The sequence below is a fragment of the Amblyomma mixtum genome, chromosome 8 (genome assembly GCF_055824585.1).
Source record: "Amblyomma mixtum isolate Tamu chromosome 8, ASM5582458v1, whole genome shotgun sequence".
NCBI lineage: Eukaryota > Metazoa > Arthropoda > Arachnida > Ixodida > Ixodidae > Amblyomma > Amblyomma mixtum.
The window spans coordinates 360,837-376,164 of record NC_143019.1 but is presented as its reverse complement, the minus strand read 5'-3'; the positions used below and the strand labels follow the sequence as shown (position 1 = coordinate 376,164).

At 52.4% G+C, this 15,328-nt stretch overlaps 1 non-coding gene across 1 annotated transcript; it reads left to right on the top strand.

The window, feature by feature from the left end:
* Positions 1-5,452: 5,452 nt before the first annotated feature.
* On the top strand, positions 5,453-5,525 carry TRNAR-CCG (transfer RNA arginine (anticodon CCG)). The gene has a single exon. It is a non-coding gene; the product is annotated as a tRNA-Arg (tRNA).
* The last annotated feature ends 9,803 nt before the right edge of the window (positions 5,526-15,328 follow it).

Sequence of the window (15,328 nt, the reverse complement as noted above, 5' to 3'; positions counted from 1 at the left end):
AGCTGGACCCTGTCGGGTGCGGTTGTTTCGAAGCGTATTCCAAGCTTGTCGAGTATGTGACGTCCCGTGGAGGTGTGAGTGAGACGCTCGTACTGAGAAGTGAGATGAGCTTCCGAGAGCTCCGTCACAGTGTTGTAGACCCCTAATGCCAGTAGTTTATACGTGGGGGTCCGGTGGGGGAGATGAAGAGCCGCCTTGTAGGCCTGTCGAATAAGGCAGTCAACGCGGTCCTGTTCCTGGCAGCTAAGGTAGAGGTAAGGGAGGGTATATGTGAGGCGACTGATAACAAACGCCTGAACAAGACGTCGGAGGTCAGCCTCTCGCATGCCTCTATGTTTATTAGCAATGCGACGAATTAGACGAATGGTCTGCGATACAGAGACTGTAAGTTTTGCTAGAGTGTCGGTGTTTTTCCGATTGCTCTGGATGAGGAGCCCCAATACCCTAATGGTGGATACTTCGCGTATGGGCTGACCACTAGCAGTAATGCAGATGGGAGGATGGCCGTGGAGGCCGGGTTGACCTCGGATAAGCAGCAGCTCGGATTTCTGAGGGGAGCACGAGAGGTCGGCTGCGGCTACATGGCGCTCAATGACATCGACCGCTTGTTGAAGTGCGGATTCGACCTCAGCATCGTTGCCTGTTGAAACCCAGAGGGTAATGTCGTCTGCGTATAAGGTATGGGATAGCCGGGGGATAGCATCTAATTTAGAAGGTAGCGTGAGCAAGGCGACATTGAAAAGAAATGGGGAGAGAACGGATCCCTGGGGGGTGCCATTGCTACCGAGGTTTATAGGGTCTGAGAGGAGAGAGCCAAAGCTAAGTTCAGCTGTACGACCAGAGAGGAAAGTACGTATATACTCGTAGGTACGGTGACCAGGATTTAACAGGGAGAGGTTAGTGAGAATAGCTCGGTGCGAGACGCTGTCAAATGCTTTAGTTAAATCAAGCCCTAGAATAGCCTTTGTGCCCGCTCTGGTAGAGGGGCACAGTATCTCTCGTGAGAGCTGGATCATAATGTCTTGCGTAGAGAGATTTGAGCGGAAGCCAAACATGGTGCGAGGTAGGAGATGGTTATCTTCAACGTAATTATTGAGACGGTTGAGAATGACGTGCTCCATCAGTTTCCCAGCACAGGAAGTGAGGGAGATGGGCCGGAGGTTTTCGAGAGCTAGTTGTTTTCCTGGCTTCGGTATGAAAGTCACGCGTGCATGTTTCCATGCTGCGGGGATTTTACCCTCTCTCCAGCAATCATTCATAAAGGCAGTGAGGGCCTCAATGGACGGGTCATCTAAATTACGGAGAGTTTTGTTGGAAATGCCGTCCGGTCCCGGGGCCGAGTTAGGACGGAGCTGAGTGAGAGCGAATCTTACCTCAGCTTCCGAAATTTCCTGATCGAGGGCAGGGTTGGCACCGCCCATGTAGGGGGGGAGAGGGTCCGGGGAAGTAGTATTGAGATAGCGTACACGAAGTTCATCGAGAAGATCCTGGTCTGAGCCGGGGTGTTGATGGACTATGCGGGAAATGGTGTCTCGTTTGGATGTTTTGCAACCGTCTGGGTCTAAAAGGTAACGGAGAAGGTGCCAGGTGCGAGTTAGCCCGAGCTGTCCACGCATGTTGTCACAAACTTGACCCCATTGCTGGGTAGTCAGTGCGATAGTGTGCGCCTCAATCTGTTTGTCTATCTGAGCTACTCTACGCCGAAGCGTTCTATTGTGGCGCTGTTTTTTCCAACGGTTTTGAAGGCTTTCGCGGGCCTGCCATAGGTGGAGGAGACGGCTGTCTGTATTGGATTGATCAGCCGTGATAGGTGATTCTTGAGTAGTAGCAGAGACATCTGCCTGCAGTTTGGAGATCCACTCGTCCAGGTTATTAATCTGGGTAGGGGCGTTTTGAGCGCGTAGGGAACGAAACTTGTCCCAATCCGTGATTAGGGTCGGGCGACCTCTCCGGCGGAACGGGGACATGCTGAGGGTGGTCGCGAGGAGATAGTGGTCGCTGCCGAGGGTATTCCCAGTGTTCAGCCACTGATCGAACCGTACGTTTTTGCAGAATGTCAGATCAGGTGAAGTGTCAACAGAAACGCTGTTTCCTACGCGGGTGGGAGTGTGAGGGTCAGTAACAAGGGTGAAGCCCAGTTCCTGTGCTCGCAACCACAGTGTGTTACCCTTTCGGTTGGCGGTGCGGTAACCCCAAGCGGGGTGGTGGGCATTGAAATCTCCTACAATGAGGAGACCAGAATGGTGCGCAAGCCTGTTGACCCGGGAAAGAAGGGTGGTGAAGTTGCGTCTTCTGTCTCTTGGAGGGCTATAAAGGTTAAGAATGAAGAGGCTTTGGTCGCCCCTTTTACGAGGGAGGAGTTCGAGCAAGACGCAGTCTACCCCAACGTCGTCTAAGGAGTGTTGGACGGCCGTCAGGTTGCGTTGAACCAAAATAGCGGTGTCGGGAGTGGTGACATCTAGGGGGGAGTATGGTTTATAGCCAGGTAGTTTCACTGGGCCATGAGTTTCCTGAAGGGCGATGATATCAGGGGGGATGTCGGAACTTTGGACATACTGCTGCAGGTTGCCTCGCTTGCGGCGAAACCCCCTGCAGTTCCATTGCCACACATTAAGTAGGTGGCGGGGCGCCATGGTGAAGTGTGGGTAAAGCTAAAATGGGTAGGGTGGTGGGAGCGTGCGGCAAGCGACCGTATGGTTTAACGCGCGTCGTGTGGAGGGCGGCCGTTGCGTCTCCCCTAGCTTCAAGGCCTGTGACGCGTGTTTGGATCTGTTGCATGAGGGTGTTAAGTTGTTGTTGGATTTGCTGCTGCATTTGTTGTTGGAACTGGAGCATTTGCTGTTGGATTTGTTGGGAGAACTCAGCAAATTTCGCTTCGAGCTTAGCATCAATTTTAGCCTCTAAGTTTTCCTCTAGGCGAGCCTCAAAATCCTCAAGGTCGGCAAAATTAACATAGCGTTCTGAGCGGGAGGTAGCTTTCCGCTTAGAGGGAGGACTAGAGGTAGTATCTTTGGGTTGCGGGGGAGTAGATGGGGGCGCCTGAGGTGAGATGGTAGGAACAGGTTGAAGTGGTAGAGTGGCATTTGTTTGAGGTGGTGGATCGGGTGCAAAGGGTGGACGCTTTAAGGAAGCGTTTTGTTGTTGGAGTCTATGATTGCTAGCTTTAAGGGCTGTTATCTCGTCGCGCAGGGCTTGCAGCTCTGAATCACGAGACTGAGATTGCTGAGAGTGAGAAGCCGCAGCTGCCCAGCTCACCTGGTTTTTCGTGGAGGGCTCTCGGTGAGGAGACGACTTGGAGTCTAGGGGTGGGAAGGACTGGGAGCGATTCCGGCTGGAGCGCCGGTAAGAGGAGGAGGAGCGGTTGGAGTCCATTTTGGTCGAGGTGTTCTCAGCCCCTTGGCGACGGGTCCGGGATCGGGAACGATGGGAGGTGGAGGCACTGTCTGAGTCAGCTTGTAGCTGGCGTTTCAGTACGGCAGCAGGCACTTTGTAGCGGCGTTTACACTTGGAGGAACCAGTCTGGTGAGGACCAGAACAAACTATACAAGTGGGGGTGCATTCATGGGTTTCGTCAGGGTCGCAAACTCCGCAGTGAGGACACTTGGAGAGCTTGGGAGACGGGCAAACGTCCTCTCGGTGTCCCGTTTTGCGACAGTTAAGGCAGGCTTCCACTTTGTTCTTGAAGATGTAGCAGCGCACAGCACTTCCTGCGTAGGAGACTTGGCGGGGGACCTTTGTCCCTGCGAAAGTGATGACAATAGATTGGGTCTTGCCTAAACGGCGGGCGTAGAGAATGCAGTGTTCTGGATTCTGGGGTATCAAGTACTCCATGATTTCCTCCTGGGTCTCATCCACGTACTGGTGGTGAATGATACCTCGGACGTATGCGCCTGGCGGGGCCAAATAGGTGGCAACTGGGTAGCTTGTCGGGCCCAGGATGATTTCCTGTAGCTTCGTGTAAGTGATGGCGCGGTCCCGGTTCGGGGTGCTAAAGGTGAGAGTGTTGTGAACGAAATTCACCCGAAGGCGGTCCTCTGCGGTATCGGAGTAAGTCAAACGAAGGCTTGAGGTGATTGCTCTGCGAAGAGCGTTCTCGCCCCAGGAACGCAGATTGAGGCCCCCGCGAGGGCGAATGATGACTTTAAAGTCTTCAAGAGGGAGACGTGGCAGTGACGGTGCACCTCGAGGTAGCTTACGTGACGTGGAGGGAGGTAGCTGCTGGGACGCGGTATGCTGGGAGGACGCGGAAGGCGTCTCCGTCAGCGGTGGCTTGGGAGTGCGTTTCGATGAAGCGGCGGCGGAGCCGCGTTCGTAGCAGCGGGCTACATAGGTCCAGTCCGTGGGTATATAATCTTGAGGGGCTAGATCCTCCCCCTCCACGGTGACGACGTCCATGCTTGGCGAAGCACTGGGCCCGGCTGCGAAGCAGAGCCTATCGCCAGCGGCGGTAGGCTTAGCGAGGCTGGCGCTGGACTCGGTGGAAACAAGTGTCCATGCAGGTCACAAAAACGGAGTGCCGGTCCCGAAATTGGGCTGGGCAGGTGCCGAGCACCTTCGTGAACTTCGGGAGACACAATAAGATTCGGCGGAAGGTCAAAAGTCGGTCAAAATAGCAGAAATGGCCGGAGCCCATACGCACACGCGCCTGCACACCAGGCCAGGAACGCCCCGAAACTGTGCTGCGCGCAAACGCCGGCGCCGTGCCGAGGAGACCGATGAAGAAAGGCAAGAGCGGTTGGCTAAGCAAAGCGCCTATGCCGCAGAATGGCGAGCCCGGCGGCGTTCTACAAGTTCAGTGAGCGAGAGTAGTTTCATGGACTCTTTCGCAATCACTCAGGTTGAACCAGAGCTAAGCCACAGCTAATTTTTTCATTCATTCATTCATTCATACGGGTGTCATGAGAGCCCTTCCGAAGCTGGTGTCATCTGTGACCACGTGATCTATTTGACGTATACAAAGAGATTGGCTTATGGTTTATGTGGGGGTTTAGCATCCCAAAGCGGCTTAGGCTGTGCAGAACGCCATAGTAAAGGGCTCCGGAAGTTTAGACCACCTGGGGTTCTAACCGTGCACTGACTTCGCACAATACACGGTCCTCTAGAATTCGCCTCCATCGAAATTCGGCCACCCCGGCCGGGGTCGAACCCCTGTCCTTCTGGTCAGCAGTCGAGCACCGTAACCGCTGAGTCACCACCAACGTAAAAAGATGGGCGGAAAGGGGAGTGTAAATATGTCTTCCTTAGGTTGTCGCCTCAAGGGAAGACGATGACGTAAAGCCCGCGATTTGTTTCTGTCTGTTCTCGGCGACTATCATGCCACATCGGCGTCTCCCGTAGTCCTGCCTCACAGCACCACTCGAACCCGAGCATTACGAAATGCTCATCCTACCCCTCTCGCTTAATCAGGTGGGGAAAATTTAAAATAATCTTCCTAATTAGGCCACGGCGTGAGGCGCCTGTGGCCCAATGGATAAGGCGTTGGTCTCCGGAACCAAAGATTGTGGGTTCGAGTCCCACCAGGTGCGAGCGTCAGCCTTTTTTTTATCGCACCAGTCTCCGCGAGCTGATGTAATTGCCTTTTTATTTCACTACGCTGCTTTTATCTTTCCTTCCAACGTTCACAGCTGTTGGTTTTGCCTGACACTGTTCCTGTACGTGTTCGTCAAAACTGCGTACTCAGCCTCAGTAAAGGCCTGTGATAAAATTTCAAAACTAAGTTAAAAAAAATTAACGTCGAACAGCGTAGTTAGGCCAAATGCGAATTAGGTGCCCTAGCAGTATGGTTTTCACTTAGGTCCCGGTGTCCACATCCTATTTTCACGAATGGCAGTTGTTCAGATAGCGATAATGGGTTACTGTTCATATATGCAGAACTGGTCATTCTCTCCATTCATAGATCCCTGGGAATCTTTCTACCACTTCTGGCGCAGTGGTTCAGCGGTCAAGCAAATGCGCCACTGCCCTTCTATGGCAGGTGCTGCCATCGGTGGGACTTGGGTTGCTTGGGTTAGGGTGCGTCCCAGGTTGTTATTCCCGAAAAGTCTCACGCGATTAAATGAGCTGTCGCGTGCCATAAAACCGGCTTCAGAAAAACAGACATAAAGACATGCAGACATCCAGACAAACAGACAGACAAAAACACAACGGCTAAATGCGGGGAGTGGCCACTATAAGTGCTAGCGCACTATAAGTAGTCCTGGGATTCGTACATTTACATATTTCACTAGGTCCATAACACGATACTCCGGTTCCTTGACTGGATACATGAATCCTTGTGTTGAGCGTAAGTAGGGCAAAAATGTATACGCAGGAAAGAGATCAAAAGGCAATATTATTTTAAAAGACAATAAACTGTGCTCAAATGCACCCACCGTTATCGCTGTTCGCTAATCTAAGCGTAGGGCTCATCGAAAGAAAAATCTAATCGGTCATCAGCTACAGGATTTCCAGCCCGGCACAAATGACGACGGCGCCGGTGAGAGCTGGGTAAACATGGTAGGGACGGGAGAGGCAGGGGAAAGAAAGTCTGGAGAGAGACCGCCTCGGCCCATGATAGGCGGCGGTGAGCCGGCCGAAAAGTGCTGTACGTAGCGCAGTGGCCGAGGATGTTCCGGTACACAGGCAATACAAGGGTGAAAGTTGTCAGAGGCGGCCCTGGTGGTGGTGGTGGTGGTGAAAACATTTATTTGGAAGAGACTGGAGGTATATTTGGATCAGCTCGTCAGGGACCGATCCTTACAAGCACTAGGTGGAGGTCCCTAGTTTGGGACCCAAGTGGCGGTGGCCGCCGCCCGGGCGCGCCCGACTAAGGCTTGTTCGGCCTGTAAGTCGTGGCAGCCGAGCAGGGTCGCCTCCCAGTCCTCCCGGGTTGGGTTTGGAGGGGCAGGCCCACACCATGTGATAGGTGTTCGAAGACGCCGCTTTACAGTGCGGGCAGCTGCCGCTAAAGTAGGGGTCAAAACGTTTTAGTGCTGCCGGGCACAGCATCGTATTGGTGAGGAGGCGGAGAAGGAGCCGCTCATCCACCTGTTGAGGTCTTTACACTGGCCAGGGTAAAAGCAATGACTATCTTGATAGTAGTCCATTGTAGAGAGAGGGTGTGGTAGATGGTCCTTGGCGATCACAAAATGAACAAGAGAGGGGAAAACCTCAGGTTGCTTGAGCCAACGTTTCGACAAGACGAAGACAAGCCCCTTGTCGAAACGTTGGCTCAAGCAACCTGAGGTTTTCCCCTCCCTTGTTTATCTTGATAGTAAGTTATAGTATCTTTGAAGGGCCTGGTGAACCCGGTGGCTAGTCAACTCGGTAGGGAAGAGCTCGAGCCCAGACATGTTCCTGTTGACTGCCGTCGAGCAAGTCATGTCCCGGGGTCTAGACGAGCGTGGTCGGTGGGGCGAGAGTGGGGAGATGTCGAAGGAAAGTAGCGGCTGTGGGGTCAACAGCTAGATCGCGATACAGGCTGAGGCCGAGTCGTAAAAACAAGACAGGCTGCGGAGGGGCCGGTGATAGTGATGATGGTGATTAAAATTTTATTACACCCAAACAGGAGAACTAACCCGAAAAAGTCGGTTGCACAGCTTTAGAAGAGGTCGGAAGAGATGTCCTGGGAACGCTACATCCTCCGTTGATCGCTGGATGGCCGTCCTTCCCGCCTTTAGGAACTCACCAGCAAGCGACCCAGCCAGTATTCCAAACTCAAAGCGGGGATAATGAGAGCCATAGAGATGGCCAACAACTCTGCCGACTAAGAGCTGTGGGTATGGAGCGGGGCTGCCGTGAAAAGGCGACCTGCGTGGTCGACCACGACTGCCGTGAAGGCAGCTAGCAAGGCATATTTGGCTACATCCATGCTGAGGGCGGAAGAGGCTGAGCCATGGCGGCGGCGGAGATTGGGGTGCATGTGGCGTGGGATAGGGTTTACTTCACATGTAGAGCTCCGACAACCCTCTCCCACACAGTAGTCCGGGCCTGCCAAGCTATTCAAGCGCTCCTTCGCACACTGGGAGAGCTTTATTCATGCACCGGACCTGGAGGACCAGCGTTTGACCGTTTGCCATGCTGCAGCAGAGTCGAGAGCTTTTGTGGCCATGGACTGAGGTCCCCACTACCAGTCACGCAACATGTGCCCCCCCACCTTTAAGTAATAAAAGTTTTATTGCGTTAGCAACACTACTGTAGGTTTCGCCTCGTCGCGTTGCCCGGGTCTGTAGGGGCGGATTACCTTGAAAAGTGTTGAATCGGCCACGCTCCGCCAGATGGCAGCGCCGTCGGCGCGCCGCGCGCCAGGGCGCCGAGCAGTTTGCCCTGTCTACGACAGATGGCGCCACTAGGAGGTCTGCCACTTCTGGCCATCGAAGCCGGCGTTAGCAGCATTGGCGCGCAGTGCATCGATGGCATTCGAATGATATCGGTTAAGCAATTAGCCTAATTTCTATTCAGACCTCATAAATCAATAACACCGAGTAGGAAATTGGTCAAGTTGGTGAATCGAACCAGGGTCTTCGGAGTGCGAGACGAGCACGCTAACTGCTCTGCCAGCTCGATGGTTTCGAATGAACAGAAAGGGGCGTCTAGTGAATACGGTGTCTTCGTTCACTCCCATCTTCCTCCCTTCCCGCTACGGCGAGGTTCAGGAGTCCACCGAGATATGCGAGGCAGATACGATTTATTTCCTGAAAGTCCAATTTACCGACGAGCAAGGCGTACAGCCGAAAGGGCGATGTGCGTTCTGTGGGCTCCCTGGCAGCGTGGCGGAATGGTCACGTGACCAAATATGGCGGCGCCCATGCTATCGCGCTGTAAGCGTATATAAATGCGCCCTTGCCTTGGCTTGAATGCTTTTCTACCCAGTCCTCTAAGGAGAAGTGGCAACGACATGAAGAAGCGAGAAAGCGACGTGCACAAGAGACGCCAGAACAGCGCGAAGAACGTCTTGCAAAGCGCCATGCTAAGGATGTAGCTCGGCGACAAAGTTCTACCTCGCAGAGTGGTTCCACGTCATCGGTCACCGACGAATCTGAACACCTGACTGCTCAGGAACGCCACAATGCTACCAGGCGAAGGCAACGCGCCGAAGAATCGCCAGGGGAACACGCGCAAGATTGCTAACGCAATTTAGCCGGTTTAACCAGAGCTAAACCACTGCCAATTTTTTCACATACAGGACGGTGTACGTTCCTGGGGATGAGTTTTAGCATTCGCGGAGGGAGAGACGCGCCTCAGCAGTCGGGAAGAGCGGACGTGTCTCACGTCGGCTCCGCCGAATTTTATGATCCTTTCCCGAAGCATTTGCCGAAGCGCTGTGACACCATCTGGCTACACTTCCAGAACAACGAGGAGACCACCCACCCTTGTTCAGGTGGGACCGTTTTCTCAAATCCTTCGAGAACTTGGACTAAGCGGATCGCGCGAGTTGCTAAGCCTAACAGGTAGGCCAGGACAGCTGCCCGCCGCGGCTCCGCGGGCAAATTCTGCCGCAAACCATGACGACCCTGATGGGATACGACCCGGAGCGGATGCAGATCGTCACCATGCCGCAGGCGAAAACCCCAGTTTTCGACAAGGTTACGGAGGCGATTATCCAACGCAAGATAGAAGAGTATGAACGCGCATCAGCCCGTGACAACCACTCGGCACGGCAGAAAGGTCGAACGCCAGATGGACGCGTCACCGTGGCAGGGGATACGCCGCTGCAGCAGACGCCCCGCACGCAAGTCAAGCGTTGAAAGCCTCCTCCGCAGCCGCGTCTGGACAAGCAAGACGCAGTGATCATAATAAAACCTAAAGGAACGCTGGATCTCAGCAAATTTAGGGGAAGCAACGCGGTCGGAAACGCCTTGCACATTGCGGCTGGCGTCGGCAAGGGCTCAGCCGAGCTCAGCGTTTGGCCCATATGGGAACAGAACATTATCGTTGTCGGGGTGCGAAACGCCCAAATAATCAGAAAGATCCTTGCAATTCACGAAATTCAGCTTGGGGACAAGGCACAGGCAGTGTGCTCCTACCTCCGCCCCTCCGACGACACTTGCAAAGGAGTAATACAAGTGGACCCGAGGGTTTCCAACGAAGACATCACGAACGCGCTTCACTCCCCGGACGCACCAGTGGTGAGCGTGAGAAAATTAGGTTCCTCCAACGTGGCGGCCATCACGTTTGAAGGAAGAAAGGTTCCGTTTCACGTCTTCTACTATGGTGAAGCGGTTCCAGTACGCCTATACAAGAAAACAACGCCAGCCTGCGCACTGTGCGAGAAACTTGGACACCGGGCGCATGTTTGCCCTTGCCCTTCGAAGTCAAGATGTCCGCAGTGCGGTCAGCAAGATGTTCCAGAATCCCACGACTGCCAACCCAAGTGCACGGTCTGCGAAGGTCCACATCCCATGGGGTCGAATCAGTGCAAGTACAAGTACCGAACATCACAAAAAACCAAGCCCAAGACAGGAGAATTCAACCACCAGTCAAGATCCAGGCTTCGGAACCGGTCCGGCAGCAGAGGTCCATCGAGCAGCGGGGACCGACAGACCCAGCAGGACCAGTCCAGCAACAACTCAGCACCACCCGGCTCACGCTCTTCAAGCAATGGACCTGGGACTACCGATAAGATGTCGCACAACAACGGCAGTCGTCCAGCCAACGTTTTTAGATCCCTTTCAGTTTGCAAGCTCCCCCGCGCCGCGCCCGAGAAAGCGGCCCCCGTCCGCTTCCACTCACCACGCGGCGCTGCTGTCGCTGTCGGCCCGGAGGCGCCGGAGCGCTCGCGCTTGGCAGTTGCTGTGACAGCCTGTTCTCATCCGCGATAACATTGGGAGCGAACACGTCGAACTCAAATTTGCTGTACTTTTGGAGCTGTCACGTTGAAACTTCAGCCTCATGGTTAAAGAAATGTTTCACCTGGCTAGTAAGGGTGAGATAAAGAGCAGGCTGATGCCAGTTCGCAAAAAAACAATTGTTTGCATTGCGCTTTATCGCATCACGTTTGCGACGTTTAGCGCTGATGATATGCGTATGTTGGAGTAGAGCTATCAATATTCGGGAGAATGCACGAAACATTAATGAAAGGATAAAACTAGCGATGTTCCGCTTCTAGATCAGTCACGAAATTCCGCGCTATATTATCAACGAAGCACCGCACATGCGAGCAGCATTTTGTATGTTCTTTAGAATTCCAATTTCAGAGAACACAAGTATAAATGCAGACACACTTAGCTGGATGCAGGGAGGGAATAACTATAGAAGAGCTTTTTATTTGCAATGATAGCACAGACAGGAGCAGCGTACTGTACTTTCATTTTTAGAATGTTAATTTGATTGAACACAGACAAGCATTAAATGCAGACACGCTAAGTCGGAAGCAAGGAGGGAATGGCTACTTGAAGGCGAGCTTTTTTATTTACAATGACAATATTTCTCTGTTCTCTAGCCGACGGTTCACGTCTCTCGCCTAGAAGTGGATGCGTGTCACTATGACAAAATGCAGCACTTGACATGTAAAAGTGGCCATATGCTCTGCACATCCAAGCCGAACAAGGTTTTGCAATTCAAGCTCGTCTAGCAGCGCCCAAGAAGCGTCCCTTTCAAAAACGGGACCTTCCTTCAAAGAAATCGGGATTGCTTTGTTTACAATGTTGGTAAACTCTAGCATCTTTTCGGTGGGATGCTTTAAGCACCCTTGCTTGAAGCTTTTGTATACTGTAAGATAAGCGTCACTGCCAACAACTGGCAAAGGACAGCTGATATCTTCCATGCTGATATCTGCTGGCTGCTCCAAATCAGGCGGCGGTGACCATGGCGTAGACGCGAAGGGCCACGCTGGTCGGGCAAACAGAGTGGCGAGCGCCACCGCACGGAAGGAAACGGAAAGGCGACAATCCGCGCACCGCAGCTTTCAAACTGAAAGGGATCTAAAAACGTTGCGTCCAGCCGAGAAGACAACAGGACCCCATAACAAGGAGCAGCGCAACGGCAGCAAGGTGAGCTGGGCAGATGTAGCTTCCTCCTCCCCCGAAGCGTTGGCTTACAAACGACTTAAAGCAGAGATTAAACAACTCAAATCAGAAAATAGCTCATTAAAACAGCAGTTAGGCATCGCAGTCAATCCAAACAACACATTACCTCCATCAACGCAACAGGCATGTCCGATGGAAGAAGATAAGGCAGAGCTAACCCCTCCGTCTCCACACCAGTTAGATACTAGCACCCCCGAGAGGCAAGCAACTACACCAGACGCACCACACCAGGCGCCAACTCCGCAGGCACCACCACCGCAGGCACCAGCACCGCAGGCACTAAAGCCGCAATATACAGAGCACCCCCAAACCCAGGAACGCATCACTCGCTTGGAAAAAACAATTCAAGACCTCATTGAAAATAAATTACAAGTTATGATCGAGACGCCAATCAAAAGCATGTTCGAATCAGTTATTAAATCCATGATGGAAAACCTCGAACTAGTTCTAGTAAGGATGCAAGCGCAAGAAATTAGAATTGACCGCAAACTTCAGGAATTATCAGATGTTTCTCACAACAAGGGCCCAAAGCTACAGGGTAAAATGGGAACTCGTCGCCTGCTAAACACTAAGATAGATCAACATGATGTAAAAATAGCGCACAGGAAACACAAGGGACGGAAAGTACACGACGCAGACAAGCGCTAACTCGCAACTCGGTTGCGAGTTAGCGCTTGTCTGCGTCGTGTACTTTCCGTCCCTTGTGTTCCCTGTGCGCTATTTTTACATCATGAACGTTATCCAACTTGCCCAACTTTCCGCTTTGCTTAATGATAGATCTACAACCTGAGTGCGCACCACATGATGAGACCCACGATTCTAGTGTTCAGCATGGCTCCACAACGCAGACATAAACTTACCATCCTACAGTGGAACTGCAGGGGACTAAAACGGAAGAGGGAAACATTACAGCAATACATGGACTCTCATCCCGATACGCCGCAAATAATAGCCCTGCAAGAAGTGAATATGGAGGCTAAGATCAGAGGATACTCAACACGTCAAACAAATCCCTCGACATGCATCTTGGTCTACAAATCATGCACGGCAATCACTGTAGACCTTAATCTAGACAGCGACATTGAATATACCTTCATAAAAATACTGCCACAGCACAGAAACAGCAAGAGCACCTATATACTCAATATATATAGTCGCCCCAAAGAGCACCGCGTAGCCTTCGACGTGATCTTTCTTAAAGCCCTAAGAGAAGCCCAAAAAGCTCCCCTAGCTATAGTTGGCGACTTTAATGCTTCTAGCCCCGTGTGGGGATACCCCAGGGAAGACACGAAAGGCAGAAAACTAGCATCCGCCATCGCTGACATGGCCCTGACCCTACTCACGGACCCGCCGCACCCGACGCGAGTCGGCACCAGCGTAACGCGGGATACTTCCCCGACCTCACGCTCGTCCGCAATGCCCGCAACTATGAGTGGCTCAATACAGGAGAGACCCTAGGCAGCGATCACTACGTAGTGCAGACCATCTTCGGAAGCAACAAGCACAGCAAACCACGAGGGCAAGCCAGAATTACAGACTGGGAGACATTCAGGAAGGACACCAAACTAACCACATCCGAATAAATAACCAGCTACGAAGATTGGGCGGCTTCCATCCTCGACCTTAAAGAAAAGCTCACAAAGTCTCTCGCCACCACGGAGGACCACCCAGCTGTTGACAACCACCTCCTACACCTTTGGGAAGCAAGGCGTAGTCTTATAAAACGGTAGAAAAAACAAAGACACAATCGGAAACTAAGACTTCGAATAGCCAAGCTTACTATTCAAGCAGACCAATACGCATGGGACCTCGCTCGCAGTAATTGGCTAACAAAGTGCGAATCCCTCAAAGGTCGTCTAGACACCAAGGCCACGTGGAACCTTCTGCGATGCCTAATTGACCCTCCGAAAGCAAAGAGTGAACAACACAGAAATTTTCATCGAGCCCTACACAGCTTTCAAGGCACGGATCACGAACTAGTGGATGAACTCACGCGTCGCTATATCTGCACCGCAAGAGACCCACAACCCTACAATAAGGAGTACCGTGGGGAACCGAACGAAGACCTAGACAGAGATTTCACTTCAGAGGAAATCATTGCAGCACTAGCAGATATGCGCCGAGGCACAGCCCCGGGACAAGACAAAATTACTGTCGGACTTCTGGCCAACCTCGGCACGGAGGCTCTGCAGCAACTCACGGATTGCATAAACGAATGTTGGCTTACCGGCACCATTCCACAAGCATGGAAAACAGCCAATGTACACTTTATCCCGAAGCCCGGCAAGAAAATCAGCATGGAAAACCTGCGCCCCATATCCCTCACGTCGTGCGCAGGCAAACTCATGGAAAAGGCAGTCCACACCCGTCTCTCCAACTGTCTTGAGGACAACGAGCTACTGCCACACACGATGTTTGGGTTCAGGGCACACTTGTCCACCCATGATGTGCTTCTGCAAATCAAACACGAAGTGATTGATCCCGCACGCACAAACAGTAACCGAGCGCCTTTTTACACTTGACCTCAAGGGAGCGTTTGACAATGTCAAACACTCCACAATCCTCAACAACCTCCACAGCATGAACTGTGGACAGCGAGTCTACTCGTACATCTGCGATTTTCTTACTTAGAGAACCGTCAACATCAGCACCGGCACAAAACCCACAACGCAAGTGAAGATGGGCACGAGAGGCACTCCGCAAGGAGCAGTACTATCACCACTTCTCTTCAACATTGCACTCCTAAATCTCCCACCTCTTCTGAATCAGGTACAGGGCATACGACACGCCCTGTACGCTGATGATATAACCATCTGGACAACCACGGGAAGTATGGGAATGATTGAAGAACAACTACAAACAGCGGCGACAACCGTTAAAAATTGTGCCCGGGCGTGTGGACTAACGTTCTCACCCGAAAAATCCGAACTCATAGTCTTTCGTCAATGCAAGAATCAAGACACCATCAACATCCGCGTAGACAAGTCACCCATCAAGGAAGTTCAGACCCTGAAGATACTGGGTCTGTACATAAATAACAACGGCAACAACCTTCTTACCCTCCAGAAAATACGGCTCGTGAGCGAGCAAGTCGCCAGGATGATCGCCAGGATAACGACGCGCAAATCAGGGATGCGAGATGGCGATACTCTGCGACTGGTGCAGGCTTTCGTTGTAAGCCGCGTCGTCTACGTAGCACCCTACCTCCGCCTTAAGAAACGTGACATCAAAAACCTCGACATCATTATCAGAACAGCCTACAAGAAGGCCCTGGGACTCCCTCTTACGACATCGACGGACCGGCTCTTGCGACTGGGTGTGCA